Source organism: Leptopilina boulardi, unplaced genomic scaffold, assembly GCF_019393585.1.
Source record: "Leptopilina boulardi isolate dan_hultmark-lab unplaced genomic scaffold, ZJU_Lbou_2.1 LbouV2_70, whole genome shotgun sequence".
Classification (NCBI taxonomy): Eukaryota; Metazoa; Arthropoda; class Insecta; order Hymenoptera; family Figitidae; genus Leptopilina; species Leptopilina boulardi.
In genome coordinates, this window is record NW_026138017.1 from 345,275 (window position 1) to 372,899 (window position 27,625).

At 25.3% G+C, this 27,625-nt stretch overlaps 1 protein-coding gene across 1 annotated transcript in view; it reads left to right on the forward strand.

Annotated features, from left to right (window-relative positions):
- LOC127290557 (caveolin-1-like) overlaps positions 1-27,625 on the forward strand; it is a 253,523-nt gene that overhangs the window by 20,334 nt on the left and 205,564 nt on the right. The window contains exons 4-5 of the mRNA XM_051319232.1: positions 15,517-15,677; positions 20,832-20,909. The gene's annotated coding sequence lies outside the window, so the exon portion shown is untranslated. The remainder of the gene's footprint in view (positions 1-15,516; positions 15,678-20,831; positions 20,910-27,625) is intronic.

A 27,625-nucleotide genomic window follows, 5' to 3' on the forward strand; every position in this document is an offset into this window, starting at 1 on the left:
GTATGAAAGTAGTAAAAATTACTTTTTTTCCGTGCAATGAAAAAAAATTTATTTGATTCAAATACTCGATTATTTGACTATTATCAAATAAATATTTATTTATATCAAATAATTATTATTCGAGCCATTGTATTTGTTTCAAATACAGAAATTATTGGTTCAAATAAAATTTATTTAATACAAATAAAAATTATTTGATTCAAATAAATATTTATTTGATAAATATAGTCAAGTAATTGAGTATTTGAATCAAATAATTTTTTTTCAGTATAGAAAATAGTTTTCAGGGGGGGGGAATGTGTATACCTTTGGATAGAAAATAGATTTATAAACAAAATCATCTACATGGGGAATAATTTATGTATTTAATGTTAAAGTAGCATTAACTGGGTCGAACATCCTGTTTGTCGACCGATAAATGTCCAGAAAAATTGAGTAGGATATTTATCGATCACAGGGTATAAAACTTCAAGAGCCTACTTGGCTCGTGGACGGTACTTTCATCGGCTAAGTGAAAGCAATATGAAAGTGCTTGATTGCAAAGTAGAAAGGTGAAATGTACGATAAAAAGACGAAGCCGTTACGTGCGTGTGTACGGGTCGGTCCATTTCAGAGAACATTGTATATACATATATATATATATATATGTAAGCCTAAAAGAAATGGTGTTGGAAGAATGTTAAACAAGCCCTTGACTAAACTGTTTTTAAAGGTCAATGATAGTCGAACGCCTGTCAATGACTCCATTAAATTTTTCGGTTCTTTGAACTTTCATCAAAAAATTTAGTCAAATTTATTGATGACAAAACAAATGCGAGAAAAAAATTATGCCTTTGTTTTCTATGAAATTTAACTACCATAAATTGCACCATAAATTATACCATAAATTGTAAATACCAGAAATTGTATTATAACTACCATAAAGTGGCAAAGTCCAATTTGCATTTTTAAAATCTGTTTAGAAAAAATTTATTTGAAATAATCGGTTACTTGACTATTAAAAATAAATATTTACTTGAAACAAATAATTTTTATTTTGAAACAAATAATTTTTGTATTTGTAATAATTTTTTTTTTTTTTATTGAATTTGTATTTGTTCTGTAATTGTTCTCACAGAAAATTATAAGGTATTAAAATAAGCTGCAACGCTTATTACTCTCTAAATCTGAATTAGTAAAAATGTTTTCTAATTTAAATTAGTGACTCACTTTTTGCTTTAGAATTAGTTAAATTTTACTAATTGTTAGTAAAAGTTACGAATAATTATTAGTAAAATTTTACTAATTTAGAAGCAAAAAGTGAGTCACTAATTCAAATTAGTAAACATTTTTACTAATTCAGATTTAGAGAGTATTTTAATCCAATTTTGCTTATTTTAATACCAAAATGGATTAAAATAAGCAAAATTGGATTAAAATTATAAGCTTATTTTAACCTTATTTTAGCCTTTTAATTTTATGTACTGTATTTGTAATAATAATTTTTTTATTTGAAACAAATACCATTTAATTGACTCAATAATTAATTTTTAAATAAATATTTATTTGATAGTTGTTGATTATTTCAATTAAATTTTTTTTTCTTTAATACTAATATTTTCAAAAAAAACCTCTATTTTGAATTTTGAAAAACTGGATTCGTATCGGAGAAAAAATTGAAGCTAAATTATATAGATTCTCATTTTATCAGTGATAATTGTATAACAAAATTGTATACATAGAACAAATTGAAAATTATATAATTAGATAATAATAATTGCATATTCACGCTAGTTGCATTTAATAATATAATAGTAGTAGTTTTTGAATTATCGTAAACAATATCATATAGGTAGCAACATAGTTTAAAGAGCCCTTGATTAAAAACTATGAGGTCAATGATTGGTTGAAACGCCTGTCAATGACTCCACTAATCCATCAGGTTCTTGAACTTTCATTTAAATTGTAAATGTTGCTTAATATTTTTTTTTTTTCTAGAAATTTTATTTCGAAAGAAGAAATAATCATAAACGCCTTGGCATTTATATACTTTTTAATTTTTTTGGCTTTGATCTAAATTTTCCACTTCAATTTTCGTTATTTTATTTCGAATATATTGAAATTTTTTTAATTATTTTAAAAATTATTTTATTTATTGAGAAAATTGAGAAAATTTGTTTTTAATTTTTTATTTATTTAATACAATAATTATAAATTAATGTAGTTTAAAAATTAATTTTTTTTAATACATTGTAAAAAGTTTATAACAATTATTAGAGAGTGTGTAATAAATAAATTAGAAGTCAGCGAACTGTTTTTTTTTTTTTTTTTTTTTTAATCCAAAAGAGATTAGTCGCATAATATATTTGCAAATTTTCTCTCCTTTTCAATGTTGTTAAATTGTTACATTTTATGAAAGCGATTACACTTTATCGTTTATTAAACGCACTATCGTTTTGAAATTTTTTTTTTCTTTCTTTTAAGTTTTTTGCAGGTCAATGTAGATTATTACAAATGTTGAGATTAAGAAAGGACTAATACGTACATATACATATATATATATAAAGGGTGACGAAAAAAACAAACAGTTCACTTAAATAAGAGATATGAGAATTCATTACCCTCTAAGTGAGTTTAATTAAAATGGAGAACGTGCTCTGATAAGATATATATATATAATATCTCAGTAATTACAGATTTAAAACATTTTTCATACAATATCAAACAATTATTTCCAATAAACTGATCGAGAAAATAGTATTTCAATTTCACACAACTGCGCTTAATTTGCAACACCTTTAATTATCATTGATCAAATTGAAATTCTAATTTAGCAATTAATTTCATTAACAAATTAAGCTAAATGAATAATAATTTTCTTTAATATCATAATAGAGGTTAATTATTTAAAAAAAGTTTAATTTTATCAATTTCCATAAATTGAAGTTATTGATTAAAATTATCATAAATAGAAGCTACATTTTTTAGAAACGATAAATATTGATTCACAGAAGCTACTGTTTGTATAATTACCATCAATTAAACCTTTTTTTCATTGCTCTAATTTTAAATTAATTTTTTCCTGTAAAATTGAAGCTACTTTCCAATAAAGTGAATTGAAGCTACTTTCTATTGAAGTCACTCAAGATACTTTCGATTGAAGCTACTTTCAATTGAAGTAACTGTCGATCGTGTGTTCTCTTCAATTGAAAAAAAAAAATAGAAATAGTCTAGTGTAGGGGAACAAGTGCATTGTTAAGCTAGGTCGTGAACAACGATGAGAAATGTGTTTTTTTTTTCTTTACGCGATACCGTTAAATATGAGGGTTTTCGATTAAAAAAAAAAAAAAAAAAAAAAAAAGCTCACTAATGCGAAGAAAAAGAAAATGGTTACGTTTTGAAATTACACGGCACTCTCTCACATTGGAGTGTGTTGACTCACTGGTAACAGGTGTCGATGAACTGACTCTATACTAACTTTCTTCTAACTCGTCACGTAATCAACGTTGGCTAAATAGAGAGAAACCAGATCGTTGTCTCAAGATCGATGATAAAACTTGTCACCTTAATTAACAATCAATCGCCCATTATGGTTATATTTAGAAAATTTCTTTTTTTCCCTCCTATATGCGGTGTTTATTTCTATATAAACGAAAATGTAAACTACAAAAAATTTGATCGAATTTGGAAATAATGTTTGCAAAAATATATATAAAAAGCGAGGATAATAATTGATAAATGAAAGTTATGGCCTAAATGAAGTTCAATTTGAAAATATTAATGAAAAAGGAAAAACTATTTCCAAACAATATAAATAATAAAAAAGAGAATAAGTAAAAAAAAAGAATTTGAAAAAAAAAAATTCTTTCACTTTTTATTAATAATATTTTACGAGTTTCGTGTCTGATGATTCTTGTTAATAAGAGGAGAACGTGCCAAGTACGTAATGCAAGGCGTAATCGTCGAAGCGCCAAGATCACGTCCTCAGTAGAGGCAGGAAATCCTAGCTAAGGTTGCGCCTGGAGAAAGCAGTCTTCAAATACTGTATATATATATATACGTTCTCCTATACGTATATTTACCTACTTGAATATAAATCTCGTTTCAAATAAATACACATACAGAAAATGACGATGAAATGTACACGCACTCCAAGGAAAATCTAACATATTAGTGCAATAAATATTACTTTCTAACAGTCGGATCACAAGTTTTGCAAACACAAGTTTCTTTACCTTCTAATGACATAGATTACGCGGTTATTAAATTTTTTTTTCTCCCATCATATGTATCAAAAACAAATAAAAATTTATTTTTCTCTTTTTCTATCAGAAATAGTTATTTGATTATAAAATAAATATTTACCTGAACTAATTAATTTTTATTGAAATTATTAATTTCATTATTATTACTATTATTATTTTAATTTTTTTTTTTAATTATTATTATTACTATTATTATTTTTTAATTATTATTATCATTGTTACTAACTGTATTTATATTGTCATTTTAGAAATAGAATTATTTTATTAAATTTGAATTTGTTGTTACACGGAAAAAAAGAAAAAGTAACTTTTACTACTTTAAAAGTAAAATTGGACCTGTCCGAAGTTTCTGCGCATCTCTGGCAACTTTTACTCCAAAAATAGTAAAATTTACTTCAGAAATAGTAAAAATTACTACGGAAACAGTAAAATTTACTACAGAAATAGTCAATTTTACTATTTTTCGAGTAAAAGTTGCCAGAGATGCGCAGAAACTTCGGACAGGTCCAATTTTACTTTTAAAGTAGTAAAAGTTACTTTATTCGTTTTTCCATTTTTCTCCGTGTAATAAAAATATTATTCTTGTAGCAAAAATAAAATCGCGATTTTTTTCAGAAAAAGAAAAATTAAATTAAATTTACAATGTGGGTAAAATATTTAACGTTAAAAGTATATTAATCTTTTTTTAAAAATACGAAAATTGCAAATATGAATATGAAAAATATTAAAAATTTTGATAAAGAATTTTGTAAATTCAAATACCTATATATGATAAGAAAAAAGCATTTTCATAACTAATTCCCTATTTATTTTATTACCTAATTAATATTAATTATTATAATCATTTAGTTAATAAAATTTATATAATATTAAGGCCAATAAATAGTAATAACGGTAATAATAATTATTATTAATAATGAATAATAAAAAAAAATAAATAAATGGAAAATAAATTAATAAAAAACCAAGAATTGCATTAATGGAAAAAACTTGTGTGATGCATAATATGAATTAATTGCGGAAAGGACAGGATATGAAAAATGTAACAGAAGAAAAAAATAATATACAGCAATTGAAAAATGTTGATTGAATGTGCGGTAGAAATTATAATTTTCTTTTCTTTCAAACATATATATATATATAAAAGAGTTTTATTCAGAGATGAATCAGCGACTGACCATGTCTGGGAGCGACAAAGAATTCACCAGCGCATAATCGTGTGACCAGGATGATATCCTGCATCAGACAAAAGTGACCTTGAGGGCGGTGCTGATCAGGGTCGACCACGTTGGTAGGGCAAGGCCCTCAAGGCCATTCTGCATTCAGAATGTGGTATATATATATATGAGGAGAGTATGTTATAAAACCCCCTTTTATTTTTCGCACACAAATATGTTTCATTTCATGAGAAATATACATATATGTAGGTCGCTACTCCAAAAGTTCACTCGGCTCAATTAATCTCTTCTCGCTGACTATATTAACAATCTTCTTTTATATTCCAAGAAATTGCACATTTCTTGGAAATTATATATTTTTGCTTCTATTTTTTTTTGGAAAAAATTCCCCCCCCCTCCTTTATTTAGTGGATTTTATAATAATTTTCATTTTCTATATTTTATTTTGATGATAATTATAAAAAAAAATGAAGATTATTGTCATTGATTTTTTTCCAAAGTGACGATTAGTTCAAAAGAATGTTTGTAGTCTAGTGGTTAGCCTTCTTGACTAGAGCGATCAAGTTCGAGGGTTCGAATCCCAGTTAGATTTTTTTTTCATTATAAAAAAAATTTTGAAAATAAAATTAAAATTTATTATATTATTAAATATAGTTAATAATACTCTCTAAATCTGAATTAGTAAAAATGTTTACTAATTTGAATTAATGACTCACTTTTTACTTCTGAATTAGTAAAATTTTACTATTTGTTATAGTAAAAGTTACTAATAATTAGTAGAATTTTACTAATTGAGAAGCAAAATGTGAGTCACTAATTCAAATTAGTAAACATTTTTACTAATTCAGATTTAGAGAGTAAATTTGTTATAAAAATGTTATTTGATTCGAATCTACTATAATATACCTAATATTAATTGAACACTGAAAAAAGGGTTTGGTATTGACAACCAAACGTTTGGTTGGTATTTAAGCAACCAAATTTTTTTTGTTGAATCAACAAAATTTTGGTTGTCCCAATCAAACTTTAGTTAGAACAACAAAAATCCTTTTTTTTCTAATTTTGGTTGTGTCAAAAAAATTTTGATTGAGATAATTAAAATTTTGTTGATTCAACAAAAAGATTTTGGTTGCTTAAATATCAACCGAACGTTTGGTTGTCAATACCAAACCCCTTTTTCAGTGAAGGTATATGTAACTATAATTTATTGAAATTATCATTTCCAATAAAAAAATTGAAGCTTTCTTAAAGCAAGTCACAATTAAATAAAAAGTAATTTTCTCATCAAAAAATAAAAATTATCTCTTCATATGTAATATTTCATCGACTTTGAAGCTTATAATAATAATAATAATAATAATAATAATTATTATTATTATTATTATTATTATTATAGAAATACGGTGTTTAGGTGTACATATATGTTAATTTTTATACAAGTCGCAAGTAATAGTCACTTTATGTAATAAGAAAAAAAAATGAGGTCCCACTGACTTATAGGCCAAGATAACTGTTGTTCTGTGATATTCGTAATTATGTAAATGACAAACAGGCATATATATATATATATGATATTTTTAAATATACTTACGTAATATAATAATAGTTTTATTGTTTTGTCATCGAAAAAAAGACTGTCCTGTTATCCTTCGATTAATTAACGCTCTAGTTTATTTTTTTTTCACTCTCGAGAACAAAAGAGGATTATATATAAAAGCCAGACAAAAAAAAGTATTTAAAAAAGTATAATGGAATTTTACCTTGAGGAATCAATTGAACCAAATTAGTTTGCAGATGTGTCTAATATATATATATATATATATATATATATATATATATACTTAAATTGTAAATACTTATTATATGAAAATGATATAAATTTTTTTTTATTGTTAATTTTTAATTGAAACAAGTTTATGTAATATAATCAAAAAATTGTCTCAATTCTCTTTCTTTTTTTTTTCTCTATTCTTCATTTATAATAGCTTTGGTAAATATAATCGAAATTTAAGAGGCAGGAAACGCGTGCTGTTTTTTTTTTCTTTAGATTTCTTTTTTTTGCATGATTGTTCACCATTCAGCTGTTAAATCTACGATTGAAATCTATTGAATTTAATATATCGGAAAGGTTGAGTTTTACCCCGTGACCTGAATATATCTTGTTTCAATGAATAGACAATTTTTTTCCTTATTTTTTGTTTTTTTTTTTAGAAGCCTTGAAATTTTATAAATTTTATTTTAATAAATGATTTGAGAATAATAAACAATTGCAAAAAATTAGAAATTATGTAATAACTTTTTTTCTGATTTTTTTTTTTTATTTTTCTTATCAAATATAAAGAATATAATGTTATATTATAGAAACAGTATATCTGAAGACTTGGTCATTAAAATTATCAACAACAAGCGTGAGAATTATTATATGAGTGAAAATTTACATCATTCTTTATAGATAGTTTATTATCAATCATTATATGCGTGAAATTACCTCAATTTCCCAACTTATTTGCGCGTCAATATTATATACATTTTCAGTCAATTATTTAACAAATAATCCGACTAATAGCAATGATTATAAATGATGGTATCGAGACGTGATCATCGCAAAACAGAATATTATTATTTTTATAATATATGTTTGTAACTAATGACATATATATGTCCTTGTCTTACAAGTCCGTCAAAGTGGAAAAAAAATCATGCAAATCAAAAAGAGATTTCAATATAAAATAATAATTATTTTTTTGAAATAATAAATTATAATTTATTAAATAAATAAAATGTATTAGCGCATTTATGTACGTTAAATTATGTTGATTATCCGACAAAAAAAAAAATATCTAAATTCTTATGTAACACATTGCGGTAGTCGTAATTTGATAACAATAATTTATGCGCATATGTAATCGGATCATTATATACCAGGTTAATTTACATTCAAATTTTACCTATGACCTAAACACCTATTATATATACTTTCACGCAGAAAAAAAGCAGTTTATAGTTATCAAATTGAGCTAATAGGAAAGTTTAAATTAATTTTCTTTTTTACCAGTTTCAATTGAAAATTTTTTTAAATTTGCCGCCACATCTGGTAGATTTGTGTTTAAATGGTTGGTATGACTTATGCGTCAATTCACAAGATTTCTAACCTTAAAATTCGTTTTGTATTTGAATTGTTAGTTGTAAATCAGTTTCGAAAAGTGAAGCTTCTTTTTTTTTATATTTTCTTGAAAAATAATTATTTTATTTTGGTAATTAGTGCTAGCAATCAATTAATTAATAATATTAATTACCTTCAATTAATCTGCCTTCCAAAGTAAAAAAGTATATAATTAACAATAAAAACATTGTTGTTTACGGCTTTTTTACTTTGGACGGCAGTAATGGTAGTCCAAGAAAAAAATTTATTTGATTCAAATAATCCGTTTCTTGACTGTTATCAAATATAAATATTTACTTGGACCAAATAATTTTTATTTGAACCAATAATTTCTCTATTTCTAACAAATACCGTTTAATTGATTAAGATAATAATTATCTAAACTATTTATTTGATAATAAAATTTTTATTTACGCCAAATAAATAAGTTAGTAGGCTCTGAGACAAATATACGTTTATTTAATTCAAATATATTTTATTTGGTTCAAATAAATCATTTCTCTGGGTGTAACCATTGGGCCACTATAGGACCAATGATGGTCCAATATTGGGCAAATGTTGGTAATATTGGACCACTGGCCAATGGTAAATTTCCCACTTGTAGTCAAGTATAACTGATTAGTTGAATTAAATAAATTTTTCTTATCTTCGATTTTAATGGTAGTTTATGGTTGACATGACAGTTTATTAGCTTCATATTAATCGTTAAAGAATTATTATTATTATTATTTTTATTATTTTTATTATTGTTATTATTATTTTTACTAATTATTATTACACGAAAGATTGTATAACAATTTCTTCCTGGTACTTTCGCAAAAGTGTCATTACTTTTCAATTAAAAAGGAGAATGAATCTATAATAGATAAATTGTAAATATATTTTCAAATATCTATTTATAATGGACAGAGCCTTCTTATGAAACACACCATGTGAAGTAAATTGAGAATAAGGATTCTAATAAAAAAAGGAAAAAAAAAAATTTCCGGATTGAAGGAAAGTGATTGGTGAAGGTCGTTGGAGGTTGATTGAGAGAGAAGATGGTAGGAAGTGAAAAAGGATGAGCATATACACTGTTGTCGATGAAGATGATGATGAAGAAGAAGAAGAAGAAGAAGAAGAAGTATAAGTATGTCGTGCGATGGAAGCGGTACATATAAACGATGGATCCTCCTGTCACAATATACGTATGTTTCACAATGGCAGCAATCGAGGGCAAAACACCGTTAACTCCTTGGTATTTTTCGTACCGGATTATCAAGAGCACAACCAAACGCGCAGAGTTCGAAATTACTTGATGCCCCGTTTTCACTTCAATTCAAAACATATATATTCTCGAATGCATCATTTCAATTGCAAGGATATTTTACATGTGTGTGTGTGTGTTTGTGTTTATATACACAAAGAGTAGCATCATCGACCTGATTTCAGCTTCCTTGGCAATTTCCGCATCATTGTAAACTGATACCTCGTGTAAAAAAAAGGAAGGGATGTGCACCGGTTCTTTTTTATTTTTCAAAAAAAGAAAATAGAGCCATCTTTCTTTTTTTCTTCCTCGTTTGGTTGAGAGCCATATGAAATTTGAGAGGAAACGAATATGTGGGTTAAGATTTGGATCAATAATACATAATTGTATTGTATAGAATAGCGGATTTTATCAATAATTACAAATTAAATATACCGTTACTACAATATTTTTTTACAATTGTGTTTTCATAAAACAAATATATGCATTTTTTTGCAAAGACAAAATTTGGTTTTTTTTGGGAAAAAGGTGGATTTTAATAATGCATAGGGTAAGTGTATGAATTACTACTGATGCGCCAATTACTGCGATTTTTATAAAATTAGTAAAACTTACACTTAGAAAAAAGATATGTTTGAACCAAATGTACCATTTTTTTATATTTACCCAATTTTTTGGTTAGTTCAAATAAAATTTGTTTAATTCAAATAAATATTTATTTGATCGTTTGGTTTATTTTAATAAATTTTTTGAACAAAGAAAAAATTTGATTGAGCTAAATAAACGTTTGGTTTATGCAACCAAATGTTTGGTTAACTGCATTTATTTTGTTGATTTAACCAAAATTTAGTTGCTTCAAACGAATTTTTTTCTGAGTGTAGTAATTGAGAACATAAAACTATTTCAAAATGACTTTAAAACTTATTCCAAATGATATTTGATATTATATTCACTAATGATGCATATTTCGACTATTATCAAATTATTTATTCAAGTTACAATTGAACCTATCACAGTAATTAGAGAATGCGTATATTTTTCCCATTCTGCTATTACTGTGGTCTATCCAGTCAACCTAACCTCTAAATCAACACTTTTAGCGTTGCAGTAATTGGTGCACACCATTCGCAGTAATTCATGCAAAACTTGCAGTAATACCAGCATATGCCATTTTTAAAAAAGTTAATATTTTTTTAATAATATATTTGTTATTTCTTCAAGTTTAAAGTATCGTTTCTATTTTAATAGAACACTAATAGTGATTTAACAAAAAGAATTAAATTTCATTTACACTTTTATTATTTTATCATTAAAGTCGATCTTGGGTTGTACATCACAGTAATTGGGACATTTACCCTATACACTCAGAAAAAAATTCGTTTGAAGCAACCAAATTTTGGTTAAATCAACAAAATAAATGCAGTTAACCAAACATTTGGTTGCATAAAGCAAACGTTTATTTAGCTCAATTTTTTTCTTTGTTCTAAAAATTTATTAAAATAAACCAAACAGTTATTTAGATCAAATAAATATTTATTTGAATTAAATACAAATTTTGTTTGAACTAACCAAAAAATTGGGTAAATATAAAAAAAATGGTACATTTGATTCAAACATATCTTTTTTCTGAGTGTATTTGAATTTTATTGACCCTCTCGAAACAAATTGCGGTGCAATAATAATATTCTCATAAATTTAAAGCAAAAAAATGGAAATTCCGTCACATAATCAGTCAGCGATTGTGTGAATAGGAAATTCCTATTTATGAACATTAGTTTGGATAAGTTAATTTAGCTCAATAATCATCAGGGGAACTCAAAAGAGCCGGGTTCAATGTCTACTTTCTCTGACCTCAATTATATCGTAGATCGCAAATCGCGACTCACATACTCCCACCAAAAGTGACATTCCACGCATTTGGAGACCTCTTTCACTGGCGCGATGTACCGGAATCAATAATATAATTAGAGGTCATTGAACAAAAAAAAAAAAAAGTGTCATTTTTAACAGACACGAGTTTTTTCAATTCACAAACAAAAAATTGCCAATTTTCATTTCTCTAAAAGTCAAAAAAAACCTTTATTTTTTAATAAAAAATTTTTAATAATTTAAAAAAAAATTTAATTTTTTAATATCAAATTAAATAATTTATGAAATTATTAATTTATTAAATTATATAATTATTAAATTTTTTAATTATATAATTATGAAATTGAACATGAATTATTTATAAATAAAATAAATTTTCTTGCAAATCAGGGATTCATTTCTAAAAATACGCGGTAAGCTTTCCAGAAAAAATAAAGGAAAGAAATAAAAAAAAAAAAAAAAACAGTCGAAATCTGCAAATTGTTTTTAGCTTATTTAAAACGTGACGCAAAAATGTATATAATTCACGCGTTCAAAAAATGTGCAATCATTTCTAAGAAGTCACGCGTGTTAAAAGAATATATTTATTTCATATATAAAATTAAATGACATGTTCATCCAATTTTGGCACTCTTTACCAAAAAAAATATTGTATCACTCGCAAATTACATAAGTGACTAAATTTAAAAAAAAAAACTATTTTTACATATTTTCGATTTTTATAATTATTTTCTTATGACGAATTAATAAGGGTAATATTAAATTATAACGATAAATTTATAATAATAACAGATATATTATATATTTGTTTATATATCACTTTGCGGACATCCTGAATGAGTTCAGAGGAGAGCCTCCCATATCCTATATGTATTGTTCGTGTCGTTAACCCTATACGAAATGCGTTGGTAGTAAAATATTGATAATGTGTTAGTATTTTTCCATATAAACGTCCGGCTTCTGCCCTTTAATCAATATCACCCTGTGCGTTATATTCGTTCATCTATTTATAGGATTTTTAATCAAGACACCTCGAAAAAATTGTTTCTTTCACTTTTGTTACAAAGATTTTTATTATCACAATTTTTTTTTTTATCAATTAATTGATATACGAAAATCATAATATATAAATTTTATTTCAATCAAAAAAAAAATTTGTCGAACATTAATTAACAATTATTAATTAATAATTAAATTGACTTAATAAATAAACACATAAATTCAAATAATAATTATTATCTGTTACAAATAAATTATTATTTGTTGCAAATAATTATTTGTTATAAATATTTATTATTTGTTGTAAATTATTATTTGTTATAAATATTTATAAATACAAATAAAAATATTTGATAATAAATTAAATAACAATATTTTTGACACGTGTTTTTTTTTGGCAATCTATAAATAATTATCATATGAAATATAAATAAAATATTTTAATATTCTAGTTTTTTTTTTCTTTTTTTTTTGTACAAAAAATTTTATTAGATTAATGTTAGGAAATATTTGTTGAATTTCAACACTGTGTTATATTTTAGTAAATATATATAATATTATATTTTACTTGTGAAAAAAATTTTTAATTGAATTTTTGTGCGTTGAAGAAATTTTTGATCGCAACTATTTTCAATGTGTCAAAAAACAAATTAACACTATGAAAAAGTAATATGGAATTTTTCATTATAAATCTTCTTGGTAGCAACACGGGATTCAAAAAAAATATGTTTCACAGTAGAAAGTTTCCTTCTTGTATAAATAATAATATGACACAGAAAATCCGTATACGTCAATATGATCAAATATGCTTCCTATTGGTATTTCTGGTATTTAATTTTTAAATACATAATATCAATGACACGATGGTATTAAATAAATATACGGAACTATAATAAGAGAAATTTTTTGAATTCCATTTTGAAATTTTTAAAATTATTTTATTAGTCAATACTTTAAATTTTAAATTGCTTTATATTTTCTATTTCAATTATATCTAATTAATAATAATTATTACTATATTTTATTATTTAAAAAAAATATACTCTTCGATAAAAAGTCGTGGTCAACTTTCTCCATTGACCTGTTCTTTCAGAATCGCGTGTCTGATACCTATTACTATCGAAACAGCAATAGTTACCTCTTGATTATTATGCTGTGTGACAGCATCAACTTCATGTGTTTACATGATTTCGAATCAAAAATTATTCTCGTTACAATTTATGGTAGTGATAGAAAAAAAAAAAATTGATATTTATTGTTCCTTTGGTAGAAGTTAAACCCTAAGTTACAATTTACGATTAACTTCAATAATTATATTGATAGTGATTATAATTATAAGTTTTAATAAATTAAAATTTTAAATGAAAATCAAAAAATTAAATTAAAATTTATTAGTTTAAGTTTAATTTATTAGTAGTTGGAAATTATATTGTCAGTTTATTCTAATTTTAAGTTTAAGTAGAAAATAAATAGGGTCAGTCGGGGTAAATCCGAACGGGGGGTAAATCCGAACGCTAATTATTTCAGCTTAATTAAAATTTTTAAAAATAAGTTCGATATGAGAATTTTTACCTCAGATCCTCTTGAAGAGATTCTAAGTATTATCCCATTTTTTGTTTGTTAATTAGCAACAGCATAAACAAAGATAACGAGTATTGCAAAAAAGATTGAAAATCAAAGATGACACTCTTTCAGTATTTTGTCTCGTATTTGAAGAAAAAGAAGCTAAAAATTCATTTTATTATTTATAATTGTTTGTTATGAATACTAGAACAGAAACTATATTTGATTTTTGCCTTCTGTAAAATTTTATTAATAATATCAGACCGTTCGTATTTACCCAAGAAAATTGGAAAACTGGGGTAAATCCGAACGGTATTTTTAATAATTTTTTTTTACATCAAAGCCACACAAAATTGTTTTTATTTGATTACACTATTATTTTAACATTATAAAAGTACATAGAAAAAAGTTTTTCTTTCTATACGTATCCTCGTTAGTAATTAATAAGCAGAAACTTAATCTCTGTTCTCTCGAAGGAGTGTTTCAATTTTTTTGCCAAATGGTTTGTTGAAAAAAGTTTTTCAGGATCTTAATAAAATTTGGTATTCTACGGTTTTTGGGGTCGCTAATTACCAATTTGAAGTCAGTTTTTCAAAATTCAAAATGGCGGACGAGAATTAAAAAATTCATTGGATTCGCTCGAAAATTGTTACTCGGGGGGTTTCAGGGTTAGCAAATTTGATCATTTTTAAAAATAAGTTTTAGGAAAGTCCGCCATTTTGAATTAAAAAAATTTGACTTTTATTTTTGTATTTACATTCAATCACTCCAAAATACTTTCTGTACCAAGTTTTGCAAAAATCCGTTATGATTTGATAAAGTTATTGAAGGTTTTAATTGTGTAATGCATTTTAATTTTTAACCTGTTTGATTTTTGTATTTATATATGATGCATTATTATCGTATTTTTTTTGAGTTTTTATATAAGTTTAACAATTGCAATACTTTAAATTTATTTTCCCTAAGATTTTTCTGAAATACAGTGGCGTTCGTATTTACCCCCATATTTTAGGAAAGTTGCAAAGTATCGAGGTAAATACGAACGCTAAGTTTCCTGCGATTGTAATTTATCAAAAATTTTTTCTACCCCATAAAATTGTTCTATGGAAGTAAAGTAACAACTTCATGCACCAGAATACCGGAAGTATTTTTTTTTTAAAGAAAAAACTTATGTTATTGTTGAAACTTACTAAAAGCGTTCGGATTTACCCCAGTTGACCCTATTAAATAAATTTTTTAATTTTCTTTTTGCAGATTCTATCCTCGATGGCTTTTTAGACTTTTTAGAACTCGGTCTATTTTTACGGTTATTTTTCACATTTTCCGAATGGAAATTTAATTTGAAAATAGGGATCTCCGAGGGCTATTTAGTTTGAAAGAAGAAATCTCCTTAAAGCTGAAAATTCGTCATTAAGGTAAATATTTTATTTTATTGAAAAAATTGTATCATACAAAACATTTAATTTTTAATACATATTTTATACAAAAAAAAATTATAATATAATTTCAGTAAAAAATTATCATTTAATTTAATTCAGTAAATTTTCTTTTAATTGGTAAATTAAAATTTATTTTTTCACTATTCTTTATGAATAATTTGGAAAAAAGAAAATTAAATAATAGAGGCAGTGTTGGTAAATGAAAATTAGACTTGTGTCAGTGAAATGTAGTTTAGTTCATTTTAATCAGTTTCTTATTTTTTTTTAATAGTTACACACATGACAAGTTGCGCTTTCTCATGCCATAATACGCGCCAATGACCTGCTCTATGATCGAGTCAAGTCATTAAATATAAAAATTATCTTAGCAATTATTTTCACTAAAGATTTTCCCCTAAAAAAAAAATTACTCTTTGTTTTATTAAAAGAACAAATAAATTCTTTTTCTATAATCTTTTATATAAGAAAGAGAGAGAGAAGGTATGACACAATCTTAATAATCATCGTCATTATCATCATCATCATCACATAGGCCGTGACATGACATAAGTGTAGAAATTATTTGCATTCGTTCGCCATATTATACTCTATAGGAAATTCCTTGAAAAGAAAAAAAAAAAAAATTCTACAAGATGAATCTGATGACAGACTTATTACATTTTAGATCCGATTGGAAAACTGAAGGTTACGTTTATTAATGTTTCCGATTCGATCTCACTTCAAGGCAATTTCGTTGATTATTTACCTCCTGGTGATTTGTTATCGAAATGCAATTTAGAAGTAATAATAATAATAGTTATTTTAATAAATATAATATCATCTGTCAAATATGTTGAAATTTTTCAATTTTTTTAAAGCAATTAATTATTGCAAATAAAAGAAAATTTATGAGAAAAAAATTAAAACGTGAAAATTATAATATTCAAATAAAGTATTATTTATTTTCATTATACAAACGTTGAAATTGTTAAGAGAATTTTTATATCAAATATTTATTAAAGTTCGTGAAATTTTTTCTTTTTATACTCTCTAAATTTGAATCAGCTAAAATCCGCTGATTGGCAGCGAATAGTCGCTGATTGAAAAAGCTATAAGTATGCAGCTGCGAATCAGCGACTAACAACTATTTCAATCAGTGGAATACTCCATTTTAAAATAAATTTATCTTCCGACGAAAATGACCGACGTTCGCCGATTCGTGTTTCGCTATTTTATTAGCTGTAACCGCTGATTTGCAGTGAAAACTTTATTCGCTGATTCAAACAGTGAAATTTTCGCTAATTCAAATTTAGAGAGTATATATTAATAATAAAAATAATTTTATTTTCATTGTATATCTTTTCAGGCCTTTACAATTTCCTTAATCTACATAATTATAAATATTCTTAAAAAGTAAACTTTACAACATATAAATTTCTTTTTATATATTATGTCTTTTCAAAATATATTTTTTTTAAATTAATTTATTTATTGAAATAAATTTTATTATAATTTGATTGAAAAAAAAAATTTCTCGATATTTCACCTGGAAAAACGATTATTTTATTTAATTTTTAATATTTAATTTGCAAAAAGAAAAATATTTTCAATTGTAAAATTATGATATAATATATATATGCGTAGGATACAGCTTAGTTACTAAGTAAACGTAATGTGGTCATATTTACTAAAATAGAACGCTACTGATATTCAACAAATTATTTCGTAACATGAATCTAATAGAATTTAAAAGAAAAAAAAAATACTTTGCTTACAAGGTAACTAACCTTAAAAGGTGGGTAAATAAAAATTAATGTTTTATTTATATTTCATATGCTAATATGTATTTTCCAGTTTAACACAAAAAAAAAAGAAAAAAAAACATGTGTAAAAATTAGGGTTCACATCAGAAGGTTTGATAAGAAATATAAATTTTTGGAAATTTTTTACTAAAATTATTAAAAATTGAATATGGATGTATAATGAAAATATAATAATGATAAAATTAACTAATACAAGTTAACTATAAATTATTATTGCGGATGAATTATGTCGTCAGCAGATAGGAAAGTTATGAATTTAGACAGTTTAGAAGTTTTGCTGTCATTAGTTTACAAGTTGAACTATTTTTTTAAAAATATTTTTACTCGTTGCATTGTTTTGTTAGGAAAAAAAAAGATATTACCTCGAGTCATGTCACGGGCCACGTTCAAGTTTCAAGTGTATTATAATAGATAACATGGCAGTCGACGTTCCGCTTTCTTACCCTTTCGGGGCATTCCCTCCTGCTCTTGTTACAATTTCTATAGCTGCATAATTGCATAGCCAAAGGCGAATCATATATCTATATATATAATATAATCCATGCAATATATTTTTTTCTCTATGGCAAAAAAAAAGAAATATTTCAAATTTATTTATATAAAAAATAATTTTTCTCAAAATTAAAAAAAAATTTTTTTTTTATTATTTGATTCAGGTAAATATTTATTGATAAAATTTTGTGACGACTTTCACTATAAATATACAATTAATTTTGAAGACAATATTTCCTCAATGTTATTTAAATTAAAAAAAAAAAAAGTATAAATAAAATGAGAATATCAAACCAGTTTTCTAGTTTTGTAAGAAATTATAAAACTGGTTTAACATTTTCATTAGGAAAGTCCCCGGAGCTCATTATTTATTAATTCACAAATATTTCATAATTTTGAATATATTATAAATATGATAAAAAAAAAAAATTGAATTGTTTTTTTAAAATAAAATCCACTCATTTGCAAATATTAAAATAAAAAAAAAAAAAAAAAAAATAATAATTTTTGTTAGTTAATTTATGTGATATGATTTGATTATGTAGAGCGTATGAAAACAATGAAGGTACAAAGTCCTATATGAAAGAGATATATTTATGAAGTTTGCATCATGATTCTGGGTATCTGAATTTTGAAAAGTTGCATTATTACAATAAAACTCAATACATAAGTTTATAATCGTTGTGAGAGAATAAAATTTTTCGTCGTTGTCAATCGATTGAAAAGCAGTGTCACGCGTTTTGTATGTAATCGGAGGAAGTCATTGAACCTTGATTTCATACAACACTTAGGTGTTGAGGTGTGTATTTATATATATGTATATTTCAATATTATACACTGAACCAAAAGAAAATTTTTTTTTTTTTTTTTTTTTTTTTTGCCGACACGACACAAGTTACGTATTATACTGTTGCAATATCAGCGTTCATCGACCCTATATAAAGCACCTATCTGTCAATATATACGCCGAATAACAACAGATCTTGGCATTATGCACTTTTCCTCGAAGAGACTTCTCTTTACATATTAGTAACGTAAGTGCATATATATATATACGATCGCGATATTTGTCTACGTGGCTCTTATTATAGCTTTGAGGATTATTTTTTTTTTTTAATTATTCAAAAGATGATCCTCAACTTATCTGTCTTTTTTTATTTTTTATTATAAAAATTTGCTTTTAAATTTTTCCTTGAAGAATTGGAAAATTTCATTTTAGAAGGAAAGAATTCAATATTTTTATATGGTTAGAATTTTGTTTTAAAAAAAATTTTATTAGATACAATTATTTTAAAACAAATTTTAATTAACAGATTTTTTTTGGGTTTTATTTTACAGAATCTTTTTTTCTATCAACTTTTTTTTTTTTAAAAAATTCGAATTTTACCGAATAGAACAGATTTTAAAAATTTACCAATCAGAAATTATTGATGAAAATTTCTGATTGGTTAATTTTGAAATTGGCGCCATTTGCCAACAAATGGAAATTCGGCGTTTTAAGAATTCGGGCAAATTTAAAATTCGGTCAAATTTGAAGAAAATTTGAAATTTGAAATTCGCGCCATTTACCAACAAATGGAAATTCGGCATTTTAAGAATTCGGGCAAATTTAAAATTCGGTCAAATTTTTAAGATTCGATGAAATTGAAAATTGTGGTATTTAAAAATACGTATCAAATTCGCAATAAAAATTCCGCTAAATTTAATATTCGATTAAATTCGAATTTTACTGAAAAGAACAGATTTTAAAAATTTATTAATCAGAAATTATAGCTGAAAATTTCTGATTGGTTAATTTTGAAATTCGCGCCATTTACCAACAAATGGAAATTCGACGTTTTAAGAATTCGGGCAAATTTAAAATTCGGTCAAATTTGAAGATTCGATGAAATTGAAAATTCTGGTATTTAAAAATACGAATCAAATTCGAAATAAAAATTCCGCTAAATTTAATATTCGTTTAAATTCGAATTTTTTTTTAAATAAAAATTTGAATAGAGAAATAATAAAAATTCTTTCAATCAAAAATTACCTAAAAAAATCTGTTAATTAAAATTTGTTTAACATTAAATTCTGTTAATTTATGCTATTTATAAATTAAATTTGTCCAAAAAAATAAAAAATTTTATTTTTATGTGAAATTCATGCGCCACGAAATTCGATGATTGTGAGATAAATAATAAGCAAAATGTTTAGAGAAAAGTTTCTCGAACGCGTTGTTTTTTTTTTGTTTTTTTTTTGAGGGAATGATAAATTTATGATTGGTCAGTAAAAAGGAGCAAAAAAAAAAGTCCATTTTAGTTTATTTACTTAAAGAGGGCCTTCTCATTATTCGCACGTTACGGAACGTTAACCAGTTATGAAATGCACTTATAAGGGAGTATAGTGAGTGCGGCTTTCTCGCGATTCACGAAGAAAGTTTCCTCTTTGCAATGTGCAGTATATATGAAAACATTTTGAGAAAGTCTGTCTCCCGTTCGCTTTGCTCTGCCAATTTGTTGTCTATGTATGTGTGTAAATGCAATTCTCTCATTGTATATTATATATATATATATATATATATATATATATATATATACCCAGCCCGAGACCTAGAAACTACTTAAGCTAGGTTAATCTATCTTTGCAAAATGAAAGTCGTGTGATTTTCTAAGGTTGGTCTCATTACACAATCATTAAATATGATCAGTGTCAGTCGTGAAATCATCATCATCATCATCATTTTCCATCATATTTTAACGTTAATTTTTTTTCAGATTACTGAAAAGCATCCGTGAAAAATTGCATTTAAATAAATTAAAAAATCTTATTTTATGTAATTTTTTTTATGTTGCAGTTATAATCTAAAGAACAGGAGGATGTTTCGACCTCCGTAGAAGTGGATAATGATTGGTCCAATGGGATTCAACGATCGGTGAGTCTTTTTGATTATATAATTTGCGTTTTGGGACGGTAACCCTAGTGTAGGTCTTTTTGTACCTAGAGTACAGGCTTTATTAGTTCTGTAGTATTTTTGGTAGGATATTAGAATAATCGGGAAATTTTCGAAATATAAATTGGAAATTAAGGAAATTAAATTTTTGTAACGTAAAACTGTTTGATATTTTTGCAATGTATATATATTTATATATGAGCAAAATAAAGAGAAATTCCGGATGCATTTGATCAACGCTAAATACAGCAACTGATCTAGACTCTAATGGGGATGTTATTGCAAGTACATGCATCATCTATCATTGGTTGTATGTGAATGTAACGGATCGTACGTGTCAACTATACATACGTTTCTTTCTTATAACGTTTTAAATCACAGACATCAACAGCCTAGGACATTGGCCTTCCTCGCTAGCAGTTCCGACTTGACGTTTATGTAACTCATTCCATCACTTTCCTACACGTAAATATACTCACTTGTATATATATATATATATATACGTTTAAAAAAAAGAATTGCGAGTTACGTATTATGCTTACAAATTGTGTTCGTCTCAGATTTTCTCGTTCGTTTCAGAGTTTATAGAAATATATATCTATGCAATTCTCTTCTGCTACAATCTATTCACAATTACTTTATTATTTCTCCTCTATTTGTATATATGGTATAAATCTTGTGTGAAATTATATAATATTTCTGTGCGTTAGAAGATGTATAATAGAGAAAAAAAAAGATAAAGATTTGATTCAACTAAATATTTTTTTACATACAGCTAAGTCGATTTTAGCAAATGCAATTTAATTGCGCAAATAGTTCGCTGCCACGACAAATTCACTTTCTATACGTTTTAGTTAAAAATAATTATTAGTAAAATCTTGACTGATTTTTTTCTTCAGCAGTTAGTAAAAAATGAGTAATTATTCTCATACAATAGAAAAATTAAATTTTCTTAAAAAGTAATAATACGGTTTTTTTCCACACACAACGAAGTCACTTTGAGGGTCCGGGTCGTTGTGCCGTTTAAATCGTTAAATTTCGGCATCTTATTTCTTCTCCTATATATGCGACTCTTTTTTTCTCATTTCTTTTCTGTTGTATAATTTTTCACGTATATTTTTCACCTGTGTGTGACTGTAATATTGCAGTGGCTCTGATGCGCCACAAAAAATGTGGGTGTGATTTTGCTGTTCTTTTTTTTCACTTGCAATAAAAAAAAAAAAAAAAAAAAAAAAAATGTATTGCTGTTTGAGTCTTGTTGATACTGCGGGTATATGCGGGAAAGTGGGTCGCAGAAAGCAAGGCCACTGACACTGGCCGCAACCACTAGAGAGCAACCTACATCTTTCTCCTTCCCTCATAATATACGTCTCTTATTGCGCCCCTTTCTCTCTCATTTTCTTATTATTTTTTCTTTCTCTCTCTCTCTCTCTTTCTTTCTTTCTTTGTCTTTCCTGTAATTTATTTTTCGCATCTCCCCCTTTCATTATACGCTCGAGTATGTCACATCCGATAGCAAATTATTTTCATAATATTCAACACGATGAAAATTACAAAGATGAATTTGTTATGTCATGAACACTCGATTCTATATATATATATACAAAAACCGGAAGTTATTCCTGTTTTCGAGGTCACTGTACCTTAAACCCTATTTCCCGATTCGTCCTGTTAATTCTGATATAATGGAAACAAATTTTCCTGTTCTATTGATTTTTTATTTATTATATTACAAAAATCAAGAATTTAATTTAAAAAAAAATTATTAAATAAAAAATATTAATAGTGAGAATAAAAGAAAATTATTAATTAATTTTTTTATTCAATTATAAAAATAGTTATATTTTGTGTTCATTTTGTGTATATATATATATATATAGTAAACATGGTTGAATCAAATAAGAAACTCTCACTCGACACCATAACTTTATCCTTTCACCTCTTCTTGGTTACCTATTCCTCTCGTTGTCACTTCTCCCCACTTTGTGTGTGTGTGTGTGTTACTATTCTTTTTACGTCAAGCCTTTCTCGAGTCAGCTTCGAGGTTGAAGATTGTCATTGTCAATGCCAAACATTACAGGGCCAGGTCAATGAACTACTTTCAAGTCGCCAAAAAAAGAAACGTTCACCTGACAAAATGTGGGCCAAACGTAACGAAACAGAAATTATATTCACTGAATGTAAATTACAAAAAACAAAAAATTAATATGTCACTCTACACGATTTCACTATTTATTATTAATTATTTATTCAATATTTAAAAATAATAAAATTTTATTAATATTATTATTATCAACATATAATATTTAGTAGCTTTAATGTTACGTACCTTCAATATTTAGTACCTTTCATATTTGATAGTTTCAATAATTAGTAGCTTCAATATTTAGTAATTAGTACCTTTAATATTCAGTACCTTTAATCCTTTGTACCTTCAATATTTAATACATTTAATATTTGGTAGCTTCAATATTTAGTAACTTAAATATTTAGTATCTTTAATATTTTGTATCTTTAATATTCATTACCTTTAACACATATTTGGTAGCTTCAGTATTTAGTACCATTAATATTTGGTAGCTTCAATATTAGTACCTTTATTATTTTTTACCTTTAATATTCACTACCATTAATATTCGGTAGCTTCAATACTTTGTAGCTTCAATATTAGTACCTTTAATATTCAGTACTATTAATATTTGGTGGCTACAATACTTAGTAGCTACAATATTAGTACCTTTAATATTCAGTACTATTAATATTTGGTAGCTTCAATACTTAGTAGCTTTAATATTAGTACTTTTATTATTTTGTACCTTTAATATTCACTACCATTAATATTCGGTAGCTTCAATACTTAGTAGCTTCAATATTAGTACCTTTAATATTCAGTACCATTAATATTTGGTAGCTACAATACTTAGTAGCTACAATATTAGTACCTTTATTATTTTGTACCTTTAATATTCAGTACCATTAATATTTTCTACCTTTAATATTCGGTAGCTTCAGTATTTAGTACCATTGATATTTGGTAGCTTCAATATTAGTACCTTTAATATTCAGTACTATTAATATTTGGTAGCTTCAATATTAGTACCTTTAATATATTGTACCTTTATTATCAGTACCATTAATATTTTGTACCTTTAATATTCAGTACCTTTAATATTTGTGACGCGCTCCGAAGAAAGGTACCTAAGAAGCAAAAAATTGTAGGTTATGTTTGTGATTTTTAAAGTAAAAATACATAAAGGGAATCAACTCTCAATATAAATTATTGGTGTTTAAATCTTCATAACATTGAAAATATTCAATAAAAACTGATTTTACTTTACATAATAAAAAAATAAACTTTTAATTAAGGTAAAATTACGACAAACATAACCTTAAAATGAGTTGCTTCTTAGGTACCTTTCTTCAGAGCGCGTCACATTTGGTAGCTTTAGTATTTAGTACCATTGATATTTGGTAGCTTCAATATTAGTACCTTTAATATTCAGTACTATTAATATTTGGTAGCTTCAATATTAGTACCTTTAATATATTGTACCTTTATTATCAGTACCATTAATATTTTGTACCTTTAATATTCAGTACCTTTAATATTTGGTAGCTTCAGTATTTAGTACCTTTAATATTCGGTAGCTTCAATACTTAGTAGCGTCAATATTAGTACCTTTAAAATATTCAGTACCATTAATATTCGGTAGCTTCAGTATTTAGTACTTTTAATATTCGGTAGCTTTAATACTTAGTAGCTTCAATATTAGTACCTTTAATATTCAGTACCATTAATATTTGGTAGCTACAATACTTAGTAGCGTCAATATTAGTACCTTTAAAATATTCAGTACCATTAATATTCGGTAGCTTCAGTATTTAGTACTTTTAATATTCGGTAGCTTTAATACTTAGTAGCTTCAGTATTTAGTACCTTTAATATTTTGTACCTTCAATATTTAGTAAATTTTATATTGAAACTATTTTTCCTGTAATGTATATAAAAAATTAATGAAGCTATAATTTATTTTTTTTTATAATTGAAATTATTGATTGCAACGGATAACTTTCTTATTTAAATCCTTTTCATTGTAAAATTTTTCAACTCATTCACAAAATTGCTTTAAAATAAATCTCATATGCTATTGAAAAAAAAAAAATTTGAAAAATTACACTTTTTCAAATAATAATAATAATAATCTAATATATTAATTATATAGAAGGCTTTACAACTTTGTGAAAGTGCCCATAGAATAATATATAACTAATTTTAGTTCTCGGCAAATATATTTAACACTTACACATAAATATTATATGGCAAAATTGTTCTCGATTTTATCCAAATGAGAAATTTTTTTTTTTTGAAGAAAAATGATGGAATGTAAATTGACTTGTTTTCGAACTGATTATTATTATTTCACAATTATGAGGACGTTCACATAGCAAGAGAAATGGAATGAGGATTTTACTTTCCAAAAACATCATTGGACGATTACGAAAAGATTTCTAAATTTAGATCAGTTCCCTCAATTAAATATATGATAATTCTCATTCCATTCTTTTTCATCTTCTTCTATTTTTTTTCTTATAAAAAAATATATATATTTCATCCCCGAATAATCGTTATTTGATAAATTTAAATCATAATTGAATTTTGCGTTTGGTTACAAAACGTGTCCATACAACAAATATATATATATATATAATTATATGTTATTGATTATAATTAATATTTCGATATATATCCACATAAAAAATAAGTCGATTGAATAATGAAAAGGGTTTGAAATCTTCAATATTCTTTCATTAATATTAACGATGAAACTCTTGTCCTGAAATATGTCATTTTTATCATAAAAATGAACTCACGTGTTATACAAATCTAAAATATCACGTGGATTTTACACGAGAATCGAAGGACAGCTAGTCACACTCTCTGCGAAATGAAAGATGCGCTGAAATTATACAGCTTAGATAATAAATGCTTTGAGCTGAAAATAAAAAAAAAAGGAAGAGGGATTTTTTATCCCTTATTTTTTTTTAATAAATTTTTTTCTATGTTTAAAATCTCTTTTAAGACAAACACTATACACCACTGAACGTTGCTTTTTTAACTATAAGACTGGAAAAATGTTATTTTAACTTTTACAACAAATTCTTTTTGTTATCAATAGTAATTAAATTAAGAATTTTTTCATTTAACAATTTTTTACCAAAAAAAAAATGAAAGTGCAAAAAAATGTGATTTTTAAATTATTATTATTTTAATTGTAAATTGGTAACAAAATTTATTTTCAAATTAATTTTAATGAAGAAATTATGTTTTTTTTTGTATCTATAATACTTCTTTTCATTATATCAATATGACTAATTAGAGATTTAATTAATTTCTCTCGCATGATAGAAATTTACAGGACGATAGCACATAGTGTGAATGAAACTTGCGCGAAACTTAGTTTTGATTTTGTAGTATCTAAACTTGTGCAAAAGTTAATTATGCATCGCTGATTCAACGATAAACTTGACAATAATTCCTCTCTGTTTCTTCTTCTTCTTTCACTCACTCTCTCGTTCTTTAATTTTCAATATGATCTAATTCCACGAGATTTTATCTTCAGGAAAATTAAACTTATTCCAAAATTTTTATGATACTTTAATTTTGTAGCTTCAATAAATAGTTTCTTCAATTTACAGTAGGTTTTGATTATAAGTTATTTCTACTAATTGTAGCTTTAATCAATAGTAGTTTCAATTAACAGTAACTTCAATTAATAATAACTTCAACTAATTGAAACTTCAACTAATTGAAACTTCAACTAATTGAAACTTCAACTAATTGAAACTTCAATTAATAGTAGCTTCAATTAATTGAAATTTCAACTAATAGTAGCTTCAATTATTAGTTATTTTTGTCAATATTAGCTTCAATAAATACCAATTTCTATAAATATTACACTGAGAAAAAAGGTTTGAGCTGACAACCAAATATTTCATTTAATATATGTGCAACTAAAATTTTTTGGTTGACACAACTAAACTTTAGTTGACATCAACCAAAGTTTGGTTGAGACTACCAAATTCTTTTTCATTTTCTTATTTAGTCGTCTGAAACAAACTTTGGTTGTTGTCAACTAAAGTTTAGTTGTGTCAACCAAACAATTTTAGTTGCACATATATTGAATGAAATATTTGGTTGTCAGCTCAAACCTTTTTTCTCAGTGTAACTTCGATTAATAATAACTTCAACTAATTGAAACTTCAATTAATAGTAGCTTCAATTATTAGTTATTTTTGTCAATATTAGCTTCAATAAATACCAATTTCTATAAATATTAACTGCAATTAATAGTAACTTCAATCAATAGTAGTTTCAATAAATAGTAACTTCAATTAATAGTAGCTTCAATTAATTGAAATTTCAAATAATAGTAGCTTCAATTATTAGTTATTTTTGTCAATATTAGCTTCAATAAATACTAATTTCTATAAATATTAACTGCAATTAATAGTAACTGCAATTAATAGTAACTTCAATTAATAGTAACTTCAATTAATAATAACTTCAATTAATTAAAACTTCAATTCATTGAAACTTCAACTAATAGTAGCTTCAATAAATACCAATTTCTATAAATATTAACTGCAATTAATAGTAACTTAATTAATAAATTAATTAATTAGTAATTAATAGTTTC